An 18,020-nucleotide genomic window follows, 5' to 3' on the forward strand; every position below is an offset into this window, starting at 1 on the left:
CAGCCCATACCCCACTGTAGACATCAGAAAGTGGTGGATCCCCAAGGGTGTAGAGAAATCATTGAAACCTACCAGGAAAGGAATAGTTTTAAAAGGATCAGAATGGTACAAACTGATAACGTTGTTTACTTCGATGGAGATGTACGTCCCCGAAGTGAAGTGGACAGTTCCGTGCTCTATGACAGATGACCATGCAAATCAAGAGTCTGCAAGCAGCTGTTTAAATTGCCATCCAAATCAATGACTGATATCATCGTGGACAGTATAGTGTTAAAGATTTGTATAATTTAAAAATCAAACTCTGTATGTATTAGTTTTATGTTGCTTTACATATTTTGAATGTTGTTCAGCTAGTTTATCCAATCGGTATTGTTATAAATATAAGTACGACGTATAATACAAATTCACTTGTCGCTAGTCGAGTTCATTATGGAGAAGACGTGTTTCTATATGTGGAAATATGTGCAACTGTCACCAGACTATCTAACAGAGCATACTGTAAGACAATCGCGTTTGTGGTTTCAAGACAGACGCCAATGCGTGCTGGATGCCAAGAGCAGTTTCCAAGACGATTTGAAACGGACAAAACGTGTGATAGTGAAAAAAATGTTACCCAATTACGGCGTAGACGAGGTGGACTCTGCCAGTATGAAACAGTACATCGAATCCCTCCTAACCTTGTGTTACAGCGTGGAACTAGCCAAAATTATCAAGGGGTTGTCTACCGAGCTTTGTTTCGGGTGTATGTTCGACGAGGAAGCCGTTCACACCTGTCGCGAGAAAACCGACACAGAAAAACTAGAACAGTACTATACAATGGCTTGGGCCGATTTAGACGAACTCGGTGTGATTCACAAATGGATCAAGGTTTTACGTGACGACACCTACACGCGGCATAGTGTACGTAGTGATGTTCTGTTTTTATACCAGTGTCAAGACTATTTAAATACCCACTTTAAGACGGCTAAGTGGATCGACGATTTGAAATTGCAAGTTTTAAAATATGTACAGCTAGAACGCATGTAACTGAACATTAACATATATTGTTTTTAAGAATTGTATACGTCTTTATTAATACAAATCGAATAAATAATGGATATATGATATTCTGTTATTTTTGTATTTATTTGCAAACTGTTTTTGTTTCATGTCATTTAGTATTATGGCTACCAACGAGGAACGGTCAGTGAATACAGACGATAAGAAAATGTTAGAACAATATTATTTTAACCCACGAACACCGGGGGCATTTTATCGTCCTCTTAAATTTCAAAAGTCGTTGAAGAGGGATGGTTTGACCAACTTTAACCTCAACAAAGTGAAACTCTTTTTAAGTGACCAAGATGCATACAGTCTTCACAAACCCGTGAGACACAGATTCCGCCGTCTCAGAGTGAGGGTGAATTCATTAAATGAAATGTTTGACCTCCATTTAGCCGACCTGTCACGTTACAGTAAGTGGAACGATGGTATACGTTATTTACTCGTGGCTCTCGATATTTTGTCCAGGTATGCATGGGTCATTCCTTTAATGAATAAAAAACCAGAGACCGTTCTAGAAGGTTTTAAATCTATATTGGAAGAAGGACGTGTTCCCAAAAAGGTACGGGTAGATAAAGGTAGCGAATTCAAGGGTGCTTTCAAAACCTATGTTGAAAAGAAAAACATTAAATTAATTGTCACTCAAAACGAAAACATTAAAAGCAATTACGTCGAAAGATTCAACAGGACAATCAAATCACTTTTGACAAGGTTCATGACACACAATAACACGAAACGCTATCTCGATGTGTTGCAAGACCTGATGTATAACTACAATCACACGATACATTCGTCTTTGGGTAAATGGGCTCCGGCAGACGTTTACAATGGCAACGAGTTGAAGGTATGGAAACATCTGTACTTAGAACCTATGATAGCACGAGTGAAGGCAAACAAACCATTACAAAAGTTTGTATTTAACGTGGACGATCTGGTTAGAATATCATATCTCAGGAAACCGTTCACTAAAGAACTAGATCTTCGATGGACTGAGGAATTGTTTAAAATAGTCTCGCGCATACGCCGACAGGGCATACCTATTTATCGAGTGAAAGACTTTCACGACGAATTGATTGAAGGTAGTTTCTATACAAGTGAACTGCAGAGAGTCAAGAAAGATCAAGACGTGTTGTGGAAGGTCGAAAACGGGCATTTTAGTTTTTTTGTGCTTTGTGATGGCAATATGATTTGTGATTCGAAAGGCAATCTTCCGAACTGAATGTCCACAGACATTTGCGACAGATGTATTTATTGTTGTGGTTATTGGATTGTCTCACCAATGCAGCCAATGAGGTGATCAAGACGTAATGAGACGTATCTTCTGTATTTATAAATAAAAGGTCGATGTGACGCTTTGGGTCAACGTGTGACACACTGTCACTGATTTTTAGTGGAAATTTTCAATTTTCTTCGTCGTCTTTTTTTTCTTTTTGACTGTAGCCATACACGTTAATACTGAGATCATTCGCTTTTTCGAATTTACATACATCTTTTAAAGCCATGGGGAATTTAAATCCTTCTAAGTGCAGTTCGGATATGTGTTGAATGTAATTATCTGGGAGATCCTTATGAGACGTAGATGAGGGGTGCAAATGAGCCAAAATGGCATAGATGAAACATTTGTCATCATCTAAATTCCTAATGTTAAGAAGGCTTTTTTTCTTCCGTAATTCGGAAGGTAGAGGTAGGTAAGAACTTCCGCGAAAAGGCTGAAACATAGTTACAGTCAATTTAACGGTCAAGACTTCTTCAAAGTCTAAATTCGACGAGTCCCCCTCAAAATTGTCCATGTCAATCATTATTTTGTGTACAGCCTGCGCGTAAGCCAACTCCAAGTCGTCAGCTACAGTAGCCGGGGTCATTTTAGTTCTAAAATAAGGTTCGGTGAATGTTTTTTGGCCATCAGGTCCTATTTTACTAAATTTGAATTGTGTACATATGCCCCACTTGATAGAATGTTTTGATTCTATTTCATTTTCCAATAATCGAATGATCTCAAACTGAATTTTCATTAAGTAAAACATGGGATCGGCTCCCTCTTGACCACGAGGAACAAAATCAAACTCCCGCACCTGCCCGTTAATGGCTTGACGAGAGCACCCGTTTGATTGTCTGTTGGACCTCTTAGGTTTTGGTTCTCCCCTACCACCACCTTCTTGCTGAATTGGGGCGTTTCAGATGCTTATGTTTTGTGTGTGTCGTGAGTGCTTTGATAGAGGGAAACTGTTTTTCACATGCACGACATGTAAAAGATAGATTGGAAGAGGTGGAAGCTTGAATATTAGAGGCTTGGCAGGTAGAAATGTGTTTTCTGTAGCGGTCAAAGGATGGTAGGACCAGACTACAGGTCTGACACGTCAAACTATCTCTATCGTTTAAATGATAAGTTTTCTTGTGTAACTTTAAATAATCCTGACGTTTAAAAGTTTTCAGACATTGATCACACGAAAAACACTGTTCTACAGGTCCACAATTAGCTTGGTGTCTTATTAATGATCGCTTTGAACCATATGTTTTGCGACAAAACTCACAGATGTACACAGGGGTGGTGAAAGAATTTTGAGACATGATTTTTAAAAAGAAATGTAAATTTAAAAAAACGCTCTGTGCGATAACAAACAGGAAGATGGTAATGCTGAAAAAGAACAACAAGTCTTGTGAATATATGTTGACATATAATGCTAACATGCAGGGTAAATAACATTAAAGAGTAACTATTTAATCCAAACATTTCTGAAGTACTAACAAACAAAATCAATTTTATTAAACATATACTTCCAAGCAAACAATATTTCTTGTGAAAACAAAATAGCATCTTTCACAAACATTTTTTTTTTTCGCAATTTATTTTTTAAAGTTATAATTATTAATTTTAATTGTTATTACTAAAACATTCTTATCTGATATTCAAAGGAATATTCACCAAAATCCAGAATTAATCGAACAAAATGTCTCTGTGTTGCTGCACTGGAACAATAATTTGAAAAAGAAAAGCACAACACAGACGTCGGTGTTAACCCTCTGAAAACTGAATGAAAACTGCGCGAATTTTTCTTCTCCCACGCTATTAAATGCAAAAAACCTGTATGTGTATTTACGAGATACATCCGATTGGTAAAAAGTAAGACGGTGAATCCAATACAAGCCAAGTTAAATTCAGCCTTAACCAGACGAGTCTGTGATATATTCAAACGAGGGGTGTGAACGGACGAGTCTAACACGTATATCTTTGTTCATTCCTATTTTAAATGGAAATACCGTAAGATCTACCAAGTCCACATCAAGCCGTACAACTGGTTTCAAATATAGAAACGTAAACCGACTTTCAACAGATGTCACAATACAAATATTCACCACTACCCAGGCTCCGGGCATCTCTTACAATTAACACTCGTGGTCTATTGTATTCTCAATATTTACCTGGCTACGTTTTGACCCCCCCGCTTCTATTGTTAGGGATAGAGTACGCTTTATGTGTGTCATACTTTAGAAATTCAATCAAAACTAAAACAGATTTATTTTATTTTTAACCCATTCATTGAGGTTCCGGCCAGCATAAGTTCACCGACTTTTCAACATACGACAGTTTGTTGAAAACAAATTGCTTTTGAAAAAAAACTTAAATTGAAGGGTTAGAAATCAATTTGATTAATCTTAGTCTATATATAAAACGATTCAAGAAAAATTATTTCTAAAAGCAAAACAATATTTTATTTTTCTGAAAAAACCCATTATTATTTAATTCACTATTACTAAAACCTTCTTACCTGATATCCAAAAGAACATCCAGAAAAAAACGTCTCCACGTTGCTCAACTGTGCGACCTCTGCGACTCCTCAATAACTGCACGATTCTTAGCTATCCATCTGCTTAAAACGAGAAGCCGGTATCCTCTCTGCAACGTTAATTTATGTAAATAGCTTCACTGTTTCTAATTAAACGCGAACAAGTCGACGCTATGTTCGTAATACAGAAAATTGCTTTCGACGTGATATTCTGCAGTATTACTTCCACGTAAAACAACAATACAAAATTAAATATATATTACACAGTGTCCGAGCCGGTTATTATTTGTTCAAACCCAACGATCAGTCCGCTCACACGCGCCGATTTGCCTACTCCTCCCCTCCCTCCCAGTTGTTGGTCATTCGACGATGTTCACTTCTGCTACTGTAATCACCAATAACCAAACGCTGCATCGTGGAGAGAAATTGCTGTCATTTATTTTTTTTTCCATCCATCACGTCATTATACCAATAGTTGTCTAGCCGCTTACTCGTATGCAAGAAATTACTTCCGCTTAAAAGAAGCAGTTTTACCTTTCGTAATACGCGGCTACCATGGCCCGACCCTCCTCGCGTCTCGTAACGATGATTGGTACTTCTCGTTTACGATCGACCGAACTACTCTTATTCCGATTCATGCTTAATTGCTTAATTATCACCGTGCCGCGTAGAACCTGTCAATAATAGGCCGTGTCGCGTCATTAATTGCTTAATTAGAAACTGTCAATCATAGGCCACGCCCACAGCACCGTCGGTAGACGGTGCGGATACATCCTACTTTCCCTCTACTAATATTGCACATATACATAAAATTTAAAAATAAAAATAATAAAAAGATTCACACATATACTCTCACATAGAACTACTCTCACATAGAACCACTCACACATTTATCACAAACACACACCACACACACACACACACACACACACACACACGCACACGCACACGCACACGCACACAAACACAAACACACGCATGCATTAAAAGAAAATTGAGGAATATTGATGTTATAATGTGACATTTTAAAGAGAAATACTAAATATAAATATCAGTTTTCAAGTGGGTATTTAAAAACTAATTCATCATTATTTAGATCAAGAAAAATATTATTTTTAATATATTTATTAATAAATACAGAAAATCTATTTTTAAAGCGATATTGATTTAAAAGTATTAGGAAGTACTGACGCATATAATGCTGAAAAAACTTAACAATATTAATATTTACCCGTCTTGATTCCGCTATTAAACGTCTCTTGAAAACTGATATTCTGTATATTGACAGCAAAGCATTGATGAATTTATTTGAGCATTTTTCTATTTTGAAATAACACCCAAAAAGCAACATTTTTTTTTAACAATTCTAAAGAAAAACCATTATCTTTAAACATATAAATACATATTTCATGAAAAATAGAAATTAAATCATAAAGTTCATCACAATACAAAAATAAATGACACATATCTTCTTCTTGTTTAAAACATACAGGAGAACATACAGCTAGAAGCTACTTTACCGTATTTAAATAATTTAGAATATATGAATATAATGTTATGTGCTATCTTAAAATCTAAGTCAACAAATTCAGAAGTCTTATCACAATGATGTATAATTTTCCAAACTGGCTTCCAGTCTATGACAAAACCCGAGTCATGCCATTTTTCTAAACAAGAAGGTGCATTAAAATGTTGGGAAATTAAGATAGAATATATTAATTTAACAGTAAATTTACTTACATTTATAGTTTCATTATTATTAATCAAAAACAAATCTTTAACTTGTGATGAACTTTTAATATTATTTACAATCAACTGTTTCCATTCATCAGGAAGAGAGTTCATAATTACATTATAAGCAGTATAAATCTCTGCTGCTGACATATCAGGATGTTTTTCTTTAATAATTTTGACAATTGCTGATACCGGTAAAAATCCCAGTACAACTTCATATGCAATATCGTGTGAAGCAGACGTGATAACCACTACACCACGAAACCAGTTAGCAATACAAACATAAAACTAGTAAATACAGTTAAGTTAAAACAATAATAACACCTCCCACCCAAAACCACCCCCCAAAAAACAACCCAAACAAAAACAAATCTGTATACATAATAACAACTTACTTAAAAAACCCACTTATTATAACAAACCATTATTATAACAAACTAATCTTAAATCTAAGAATACGTTTAAAATAATATTTAAAATTGCTTACAATAATACTAAGAGTCGATCCTTAGTGCATAAAGGCCTTGCAGTAAATGAATGGAATAAAGTAATGAACCACAATGAGGTGAACGATCAATCTAATAGAAAGCCCTTGAGCTAAGAGAGAGTAAAAATCAAGTAACATGTTAAGTGCTGTTCGGAAATTTAATTCAATTAATTTACTTGCCAAAGCAATTGCCTATGAGTTACATTCGGAAGACTTAAAATTGTAATCATTTTAAATGCAGAAGGGTTTTTCCCCACAGTAAGACTGCTTAATATAATGAATTAAGACAGACTTGAAACTAAGGAGTCATTCTCCCGAAATGTGTCATATTGTGTTAATCGCCGTAAAATACACTTATTCCCCCAACCTTCCTAAGTCCTGCGCCCGTACCCCGCCCCGTTTGTTGAGAAATCAATATATGTGTCAGCACCTCTGTTAGCAAAAATATTAAAACACAAATTATGTAAAAAAAAAAAGAAGAAGTAATAAACAGAAAAATGACTACGTCTACGATAAACTCGAAAAACAGTTGACGATTGAATGGTGTGGGGATGTAAATGGTAATTAATGCAGTAGCCCTGCAGCAATGTTAAAATCAGGAGCAAACACAAACAAATATATAACAAAGGTTCCGGCGAGGCTCGAACTCGCGACCTTCTGCGTGTAAAGCAGACGTGATAACCACTACACCACGAAACCAGTTATTTTCAATTTCTGATTTATGTTGCTCATAAATGATATATGCACCGAAAAGTGGAAACAAATGTTGACATTGTTACAAATTACGGTGTACATTGTATTATACGTGATATAACAAGGTCGTAGATTCGATGTGTATTAACTAAATGTGTACTAGTTAAATATAAAGTAGTCTAAGTAAAAGTAAAAAAAATATTATTAATACTAAATTTAAAAAAAAAGAGTAAAAATAGTATTTTCCCAATGCATAAAAAACTAGATAATACACGTCAATAGATATCGGTTTCGTGGTGTAGTGGTTATCACGTCTGCTTAACACGCAGAAGGTAGGACTTCCGGTTGTGTATTTGTTGTGATAAGACGTGTTTCAGAGTGCTCTTGGTATTTTTCGGTTTTTATTGTTTGGAGATGTGTGTTTTGTTTTTTACTGAAATGCGAGAGACTTGATCTTTTTTTGATAGGAAAGTTGTGTATTGTCAGGGTTTTTTTAGTTTTTAAAAAAATCTGACTTTTGTGATGTCGACTTCGGTCAACGGTGGAGAGAAGAGGCCCATTTTGGGTGCGAGGTACAGGAAGGAATGCACAGTTTCTATTGATGTTTTGGATAATCTAAAACACAAGATTGATGACATTTACAAAGCTTTGGAAGATATTACTGGTGAGAATACAGTTTTGGCGATTGTTCCCAAATATGCTAACATTCTGGATGTGACTTTTGATTGTGAAGAAAATGCGAGGTTGGTAGTCGATGGTTTTTCGTTCAATGGACATGATTTTAACTGTATCATGTTGTTTTCTGACACAGTGGTGGTGTCTTTTATGCATTTACCATCATATGTAACTGATGATGACATTGTCAAGAAACTAAATGAATACAAGATTGCGGTAATATCTGACATTAAAAGGCGGAAACATGCTGGACTTCCCATTTTTGATGGAACACGTTATGTAAGGGTGAAATTTCCGGAAAACGTCAAATCGATGCCATATTCTGTGAAGTTTGATACTGCAGAAGGACCCATGTTTTTTCGGGTAATACACAGTGGTCAAACAAAAGTATGCTGGAACTGTTTATCTGATTCACATGTCATGAAGTTTTGTCCAGATATTGTGTGCAATTTTTGTAAACAAACTGGCCATATAAAACAGTTTTGTGAAAAGTTAAAGTGTGGTGGATGTAACAAGAGACATTCTCAGTGTAGTTGTAAGGACGGTAGAAGTAGAGAGGAATGTGATTCTGATGTGGAATATACAAGTCATGGAGAGGAACACAGTTCTGATGAAGAAAATATGGACGATGAGGTAATTGAAAAAGTAATTTCGATCCCTAAAGGAGCCCCGTCAGTGAAGCATGCCAAGCCAGCTAAAGACAATGTTAGAGGAACAAAGACAGAAGAAGGAAAGAAATCGGACAATACTAGTGTGAAGCGAGTGACTGATTCACCTGTTAAAAACAGAAGCTCAGATGTTGGGAATGAAAGAACCGAGACAATGGGTGACCGCTTACCACGCACGGACATAGATCAATTGGAGAACACTGAACACCATGACTCTCAAAACAGAAAATACAGGAGGAGAATGGTCGATCGACCTAATGAAGCGTTTATCAGGAGGTTAGCCGAGGAAAGAAAAAGAAAAGGAATTGACACTGATCCAAATGGAAAAAAATTAAAACCTGTTTAGAACTTTAATTGCTGGTGTTTATAAAACAGACGTTTGAGAAGTGAATGAAATTACTATTTTTTAATTTATTTTTTTGAATGTTTATAAGAAATGATGATAATATATATATTAATGGATGAAATCAGTATGAATGAGCGCGAGAGGTCAGAGTAGTTCAGTGAATGGTTCTTGTGTGTGCGTGTTTATTGCTTTAATATATATTTTATTTATTGAATGTGAATTGTTGAATTTGTAAATAAAAAGAAAAAAAAAAAAAAAAAAAAAAATCACGTCTGCTTAACACGCAGAAGGTCGCGAGTTCGAGCCTCGCCGAAACCTTATTTTAAATTTTTAACATTCAATTTTAATATACTTATAATTAATAATATTTTGTCTGTGACCAATAATTTGCATTGTTTGAAAAAAAGGAGAAGATGAAAAAAGAACAACAAACCAAACAAAGTAAAGAAAGAAAGACTGAAATTAAAACATAGTAGTCAACTAGGATAGAAGGGACAGTGCATATAGGAGATATCATTCTCACATATCTACACATAATTATTTATAAAGCGTACACTATGATGGAGAAAAAATATACACATGTATATTATTATGAGTATACAAAGCGAACACTTTGTGTACTTTGTTTTCAGTCTTTGTTTTAAAAGTTTAGTTTATTTTAAGGGTTTTTTCTTGTCTCATCTCATCTCGTCTCGTCTCGTCCTTACTTTTTATTTGTTAATTCCAGGACCATAAGATAAAACCCTAGCACCCCTATCAATCCCGTCAAATCTAACAAAACCACCTCCAAAACGAAAATAAAGTTTTAAAAATTTATTTAACGAAACCACTAGAGCATATTAATTTATTAATCATCGACTGTTGCATGAATCTCAAACAATTAATAATTCTGACATAATATTGTCCTATTTTTCCATTAGCAGTCAGGAATGTTTTATATGTACAAACCCACAGACTGAACACAAAACAAATGCAACAATAAAGACATGAAATTTTGTTTTTAAAAAGATTTGAACTTAAATTATGCTAAAAATATAACCTGATAAATAAATTTAAGTTTAGCTGTCTTTATTGCTCAGACAAAAAAAACTATTTTATTAGATTAAAAACATTTTATTACAGGAGGAATAAAAAAGGTTTCGGCGAGGCTCGAACTCGCGACCTTCTGCGTGTGAAGCAGACGTGATAACCACTACACCACGAAACCAGTTAGCAATACAAACATAAAACTAGTAAATACAGTTAAGTTAAAACAACAACACACACATTTGGAAGACTTAAAAGTGTAAATCAGTTTAAATGCAGGTCTTTCCCACAATAAGACTGCTTAATAAGTACCAAAATAAGTACAAAGTGTTACAAAAGAAACTGCGTTCATCATACCTAATGCAGGAAGGAACTATGATTGGTACTCTTAGGAAAAATAACCCTAAAGCATTTTATAAAATTTTTTTAGTAAATAAAAAAAATACCATAACTGTGATATAACAATAGACACATTTATGAATCACTTTAAAAACCTCGCTTGTTCTATACAAGACGATGATGGGGCGATGGGCAACTATATTCACGTGCCCCTATCCACAAGGGTTCAGGCACGCCCACCCCGGACTCAGCCTCTGACATCGCCAGTTGTCGATTCCGGGGGGGGGGGGGGGGGGGGGGGGGGGTAAGACGATGATACACAAGGGACTAACGATTGCACTAATCAAGATAACTAAACCTTATACGAAGAATTAGATAAGCGTATTACCGAACATGTGTTAAGCAAAGCTAAGCGTAACAAAAGCCCCGGCATTGATGGCCTATTATATGAGTTTTTCGCTGAATGTAAAGATATAATGCTGCCTATACTATGTAAACTTTTTAATGTTATTTTAGACTCTGGCATCTTTCCAGAAAATTGGTGCAATGGCACAATTATTCCTGTGTTTAAAATGGGTGATAAAAACGATGTAAATAATTATAGAGGTATCACGCTCATGAACCACTTATCAAAATTGTTCACAACAATTTTAAATAACAGATTATTGAATGTGAGTTCAACCTACAATATTATAACTGATGCACAGTTTTGGTTTAAGCCCGGTTTTAGCACAGTTGACGCTATTTGTGCTCTGCAGAGTCTTATAACTATTACGCTTGGCAGTAAGAAAAGACTCTATTGTGCTTTCATTGACTTTTTAGTAAAGCATTTGATACAGTTGAGCATAAGGCATTGTGGCTAAAAATTTATAAATTAGGATTAAATAGTAAGCTTGTAAATGTTGTAAAATCAATGTATGGTCAGATAAAATCATGTGAAATATCAGGGAAATATATTTGAATCCTTCTGGTACAAATCCGGTCTAATTCAAGGAGAAGCTCTTTCGCCATTCTTGTTTTCTTTATTTGTTAACGATCTAGAAATGGAACTGTTAAATTCCACCGACCGACTATACCAGTTAAATATGCTTCATCTCTGTCTACTGATGTATGCCGATGATACAGTATTGTTTTCCGAAAGTGCGCCTGAATTGCAGAGTATGTTAGACACTTTGTATATATACTCAAACAAATGGAATTTAAAAGTAAATATTAATAAAAGTAAAATTGTAGTATTCAGAAAAGGTGGAAATGTGAAACCTAAAGAAAGGTGGACATACCACGAAACCGATTTAGAAATTGTTGACAGTTTTAACTATCTTGGGGTCTGTCTTCATTATAATGGAAAATTTAATACCGCTCAGAAGGTAATATGCAACCAAGGTAGAAAAGCTATGGCTGCTCTATTTGGTAAAACTAGTAACTATTTCTTAAATGCAGAAACATTACTATCACTGTTTGATACATATGTTAGTAGTATTTTAAATTATGGCTGTGAAGTTTGGGGTTTTAACAAAGCAAATATTCACGAGATCCTACATTTACAATTCTGTAAACGTATTTTAGGCGTGAAAAGGAGCACTACTAATATGATGGTCTATTTTGAATTAGGTAGATCACCTTTGTACATAAGTAAGAACATCCGTATGGTTAAATATTGGATAAATATGTTGAATACAGATAACTGTATTTTGAAAGAGTGTTATAACATCCTATATGACGAGTGCATAAGAAAACCACGTTCTGTTAACTGGGTTAGTCAAATAAGAGACCTGCTTCTCATTAATGGTTTTGGTCACATATGGTATAATCAAAATGTAGAAAATCGCAATACATTTATATCACTATTCAAACAGAGAATGACTGATTAATTTATCCAATCTATGTATGCTGTATTCAACAATTCTCCAAAATGTCTGTTATACAAATTCGTTGTTAATAATTATTGCTTACAACCTTATCTTCAGAAACCTATTGCCTTGAAATACAAACATATTTTGAGTAAATATAGATTATCTTCCCATAATCTCTTTATAGAAACGGGCAGATACTACAATATTAACAGGAATAATAGAATTTGTCGTCTGTGCAATATGAATGTAGTAGAAGACGAATATCACTTTGTTCTAGTGTGTCCTTTCTTCAGTAACATAAGAGATACATATATTAAACCTTTTTATTACAATAAACCATCAACATTTAAATTAACGCAACTACTGTCCAGCAACAATTCAAAACAGCTAATTAAATTGTGTAAGTATTTGAAAACTGCTACCACGCATAGAACAGACAACATTGATACATGACATATGTTATTATTGTATATTATTGCTATGCATGGATTACCCATTTACTATAGAATTTTATCGATTGTAACCCGATGCTACATACCATTCCCTGCAGTGTGCACATTATATTATTTTATATATAAATATGTATGTATGCCTACAAAATGTATATTTTTTGTCAAAAATAAAATGTGTGTTTAATTTAATAATATAATGAATTAAGACAGACTTGAAACTAAGGAGTCATTCTCCCGAAATGTGTCATATTGTGTTAATCGCCGTAAAATACACTTATTCTCCCAACCTTCCTAAGTCCTGCGCCCGTACCCCGTCCCATTTGTTGAGACTTTAATACATGTTAGCACCTCTGTTAGCAAAAATATTAAAACACAAATTATGTAAAAAAAAAGGAGAAGAAGTAATAAACAGAAAAATGACTACGTCTGCTGTTGTAACATAAAATCGAAAAACATTTGACGATTTAATAATGTGGGGATGTAAATGGTAATTAATGCAGTAACCCTGCAGCAATGTCAAAATCAAGAACAAACGCAAAAAATATATAACAAAGGTTCCGGCGAGGCTCGAACTCGCGACCTTCTGCGTGTAAAGCAGACGTGATAACCACTACACCACGAAACCAGTTATTTTCAATTTCTGATTTATGTTGCTCATAAATGATATATGCACCGAAACGTGGAAACAGATGTTCACATTGTTACAAATTACGGTGTACATTGTGTTATACGTGATATAACAAGGTCGTAGATTCGATGTGTATTAACTAAATGTGTACTAGTTAAATACAAAGTAGTCTAAGTAAAAAAAAAAAAAAAAATTATTAATACTAAATTTAAAAAAAAGAGTAAAAATAGTATTTTCCCAATACATTAAAAGCTAGATAATACACGTCAATTGCTATTGGTTCCGTGGTGTAGTGGTTATCACGTCTGCTTAACACGCAGAAGGTCGCGAGTTCGAGCCTCGCCGAAACCTCATTTTAAATGTTCAACATTCAATTTTTAATATACTTATAATTAATAATATATTGTCTGTGACCAATAATGTGCATTGTTTGAAAAAAAGAAAGAACAACAAACCAAACAAAGTTAAAGAAAGAAAGACTGAAATTAAATCAAAGGGACAGTGCAGATAGGAGATATCATTATCATATATCTACACATGAATATTTACAAAGCGTACACTATGATGGAGAAAAAATATATACATGTATATATATTCCTTATGAAATAAAAATGTTTAATTTGTGCTTTCACAAGGGGACCGTGTGTGTGTGTGTGTGTGTGTGTGTGTGTGTGTGTGTGTGTGTGTGTGTGTGTGTGTGTGTGTGTGTGTGTGTGTGTGTGTGTGTCTCTCTCTCTCTCTCTCTCTCTCTCTCTCTCTCTCTCTCTCTCTTTCTCTGTGTGTGTGTGTGTGTGTGTGTGTGTGTATTTGTGTATGTTTTCGTTGAATTCGAGCAAAAATCAGCCTGTGTACTTTGTTTTCTTTCTTTCTTTGTTTTGATTTCGATTTCGATTTCTATTATTATTATTATTATTATTATTATTATTATTTTTTTTTTTTTTTTTTTTTTTTTTTTTTTTTTTTTTTTTTTTTGGAGGGGGTAGCAATCCCTACACCTAAAAGCGTACATTAAAAGTCTGGTCTGGTCTGGTCTGGCGTTGTCTGGTCTGGTCTGGTCTGGCGTTGTCTGGTCTGGTCTGGTCTTGTCTGGTCTGGTCTGGTCTGGTGTTGTCTTGTCTTGTCTTGTCTTGTCGTGTCTCTACCTTCTATTTCTTAATTCCCGGACCATAATATGAAACCCTAACATCCCTATGAATCCCCATTGGGCTATTTCTCGTTCCAGCCAATGGTCCACAACTGGTGTATGTACGTATGTACTATCCTGTCTGTGGGATGGTACATATAAAAGATCCCTTACTGCTAATCAAAAGAGTAGCTCATGAAGTGGCGACAGCAGGTTTTCTCGTTAAGTTCTAAGATCACTACCCATCTGACACCATCAGACAACCAAAGAGACCAAGTGAAAACTGATTTTATTTCTAACTACAGCAATATATAAAACAAGCAAAGAAAAACAGTATGCAAATTAATGTGTGCTGACAAGGTTAGCCCTTCCTCCCTGGTGCCAACAATTAAACATAAACGCTCTTATCTCAGCACTGAGAGAGACACGGGTTTGCTAATTACACACATCCGGACCAGTATCTCCCCTCCCAAGTAGAAACTATTTTATATGGCTTAATTTACCCCCTTGAACTTGAACTACGAATTTAAAGTTAACCCCATATATTCTAACAATGATTAACCCCATATATCCTAACACCTCCACCAATAAAACGTAAACTTCTCTTCAGAAGTTAACGCCAATAAAATGTACCTTTATTTTTAAGTAAATTGGTACTCACCCTATAATCATTTTATAGAATTACACTTACTTATCCATTGTCTAATACTTATCCAATTGAAAATATTGTTTATCACTGTTCATTATTTTCCTTTTCACATGCTAGACTGTCAAACATTTCACATGCTGGATAGTTAACACTTTTCACATGCGGGATAGTCAACACTTTTCACAACTAGTAGATTCTTGACAGACTGTCTGCATTTCCATTATCAGTTCCTTTCTTGTATTCTATGATGAACTCGTATGCTTGCAGGATCAGTGACCATCTTAACAAGCGCTGATTCTTCGCCTTCAAGTTGTTTAACCACACAAGCGGATTGTGGTCAGTTTGGATGGTAAATGGTGTTCCCGCCAAGTAGTATGATAGGGATTCTACTCCCCATACAATTGCCAAACACTCCTTCTCAATTGTGGCGTAGTTTCGCTCTCGTGGCAATAACTTCCTGGACATAAATGCCACTGGGTGTTCGTCACCTGCTTGGATTTGACACAATACAACTCCAAGAGCATGATCACTTGCATCAGTCTGCAACACAAATTTCTTACTGAAGTCTGGATTGATCAACACAGGTGCATTGGTCAATGCGTCTTTCAGTGCTCTGAAATCTTGTACACTTTTATCAGTCCAATGAACTTTGTTTGGGCAATTCTTTCTCAACAAATCAGTCAAACTAGCGGAAATTTCGGCGAAGTTTTTGATGAATTTCCGGTAGTAGGATGTCATTCCCAAAAACCTTCTGATATCTTTCTTTGTGATGGGCAGTGGATATTCTTTCATGACACTAACCTTGTCAGGATTTGGCTTTACCTGACCTTGTCCAACAATATGTCCAAGTACCTTAGTTTCGGATGCTCCCAGCTCACATTTTGATGGTCTAACTGTCAGCTTAGCTTTCCGAAGGTTATGGAAAACCTCCCGAAGGCTTTCCACATGGTCATTCCACTCCATACTGTGGATTATGACATCATCGAAATACTTTTCTACATCTCTCACCGATCCCAATGCCAATTTCATCAATCGAGCAAAACATGCTGGTGCTGTTTTCATTCCAAAAGGCATAACAGTAAACTCGTAGAGCCCAAATGGTGTAGTAAATGCACTCTTCTCCCGTGCTGATTTGGAGAGAGGTATTTGATAGTACCCCTTGGTCAGATCAAGTCGGCTGATGAAGTTGGATCTCCCCACAGCTTCGATTGTTTCATCAATCCTTGGCATGGGGTAACTGTCAAATACTGTAATGTCATTTAGCTTCTTGTAATTGATACAAATTCTTAGTGTCTTGTCAGGCTTTCGCACAAGAACGACTGGAAATGAATATGGACTTCTTGACACTTTGATCAGCCCTTGCTTTAGTAGATCGTCAATGGCATTCTTGACTTCACCCAACTTAGAATGGGGAATTCTGTAAGGCGCTTGACAGATAGTGGTATCAGATGTTAACTTGATATCATGTTCTTTCTATCAAGTCTGTACAGCCAGGCTTTGAAGTCAGTACATCTGAGAATTCTCCACAGATTGCTCGCAGTTGTTCTTTTTGTTCTTGTGACAGCACCGGATTGATTCTGACATCTCGGTAAGACTCGGTGTCATCAGGAAAGATAAATCCACTCGATTCCTCTTCTTCAGTATCATTATGTGCACCAACATACATGATAGTTCTGGGATGATATTTTCTCAACAAATTGATGTGATATACAACACATACTCGACGACCGCCAACTTGAACTGAATAATTGACATCAGACACTTGCTTTACCACTCTGAACGGACCCTGCCATTGTGCAAGCATCTTCTTTGAACTGGACGGCAACAAAACCAGTACCTGGTCACCAGGCCAAAACTTCCGTTCCTTGGCCTGTTTTTTTCTGTCATACCATGCCTTGGTATACTCATGTCGTCTTGTCAAGTTTTTCTCAACCACACTGGTAACTAGTGCCAGGCGTTCCCTGACCTTAGTAGTGTGATCCAACAATGTCTGACCATTTTCAGACTGTCCCGTCATGGCTTCATATACAAGATCCAGAGGTCCATGAACAGGCCATCCATACAAAAGCTCAAATGGTGCAAACCCGGTCTCCTGATGTGGTACCTCTCTGTACGCAAATAATGTATATGGCAACAGAACATCCCAGTCATCACTACCACTCATGGATAACTTTTTCAGCATTGCTTTTAAAGTTCCATTAAAACGTTCAACAACACCATTCGCCTTGGGATTATACGGCGATGTTGTCACACCCTTGACTCCAAGAATGTCATATAACTGCTTCATCAATGTACTTGTGAAGTTCGAGCCTTGGTCCGTCAAGATTACCTCAGGTACACCTGTCCTGCTAAACATTTCAATCAGTTTATCAGCAATCACCTCTGCTTCAATTGACTTCAGAGCAAAGGCCTCTGGATAACGTGTGGCTTCATCTACAATGGTTAAAATAAACTTGTTACCTTTCTTTGTTCTGGCCAGTGGACCGACAATATCTATGGATATTTTTCTGAAAGGTTCAGT

General features: G+C 35.8%; 4 non-coding genes across 4 annotated transcripts; 1 reads left to right on the plus strand and 3 right to left on the minus strand.

Annotated features, from left to right (window-relative positions):
- Positions 1 to 7,673: 7,673 nt before the first annotated feature.
- Trnav-uac lies at positions 7,674 to 7,746 on the minus strand. The gene has a single exon. It is a non-coding gene; the product is annotated as a tRNA-Val (tRNA).
- Positions 7,747 to 10,563: 2,817 nt separating this feature from the next.
- On the minus strand, positions 10,564 to 10,636 carry Trnav-cac. Its single transcript has one exon. It is a non-coding gene; the product is annotated as a tRNA-Val (tRNA).
- Positions 10,637 to 13,651: 3,015 nt separating this feature from the next.
- Trnav-uac lies at positions 13,652 to 13,724 on the minus strand. Its single transcript has one exon. It is a non-coding gene; the product is annotated as a tRNA-Val (tRNA).
- A 281-nt stretch (positions 13,725 to 14,005) lies between these two features.
- Trnav-aac lies at positions 14,006 to 14,078 on the plus strand. The gene has a single exon. It is a non-coding gene; the product is annotated as a tRNA-Val (tRNA).
- The last annotated feature ends 3,942 nt before the right edge of the window (positions 14,079 to 18,020 follow it).

Source organism: Gigantopelta aegis, chromosome 3 (assembly GCF_016097555.1).
Source record: "Gigantopelta aegis isolate Gae_Host chromosome 3, Gae_host_genome, whole genome shotgun sequence".
Classification (NCBI taxonomy): Eukaryota; Metazoa; Mollusca; class Gastropoda; order Neomphalida; family Peltospiridae; genus Gigantopelta; species Gigantopelta aegis.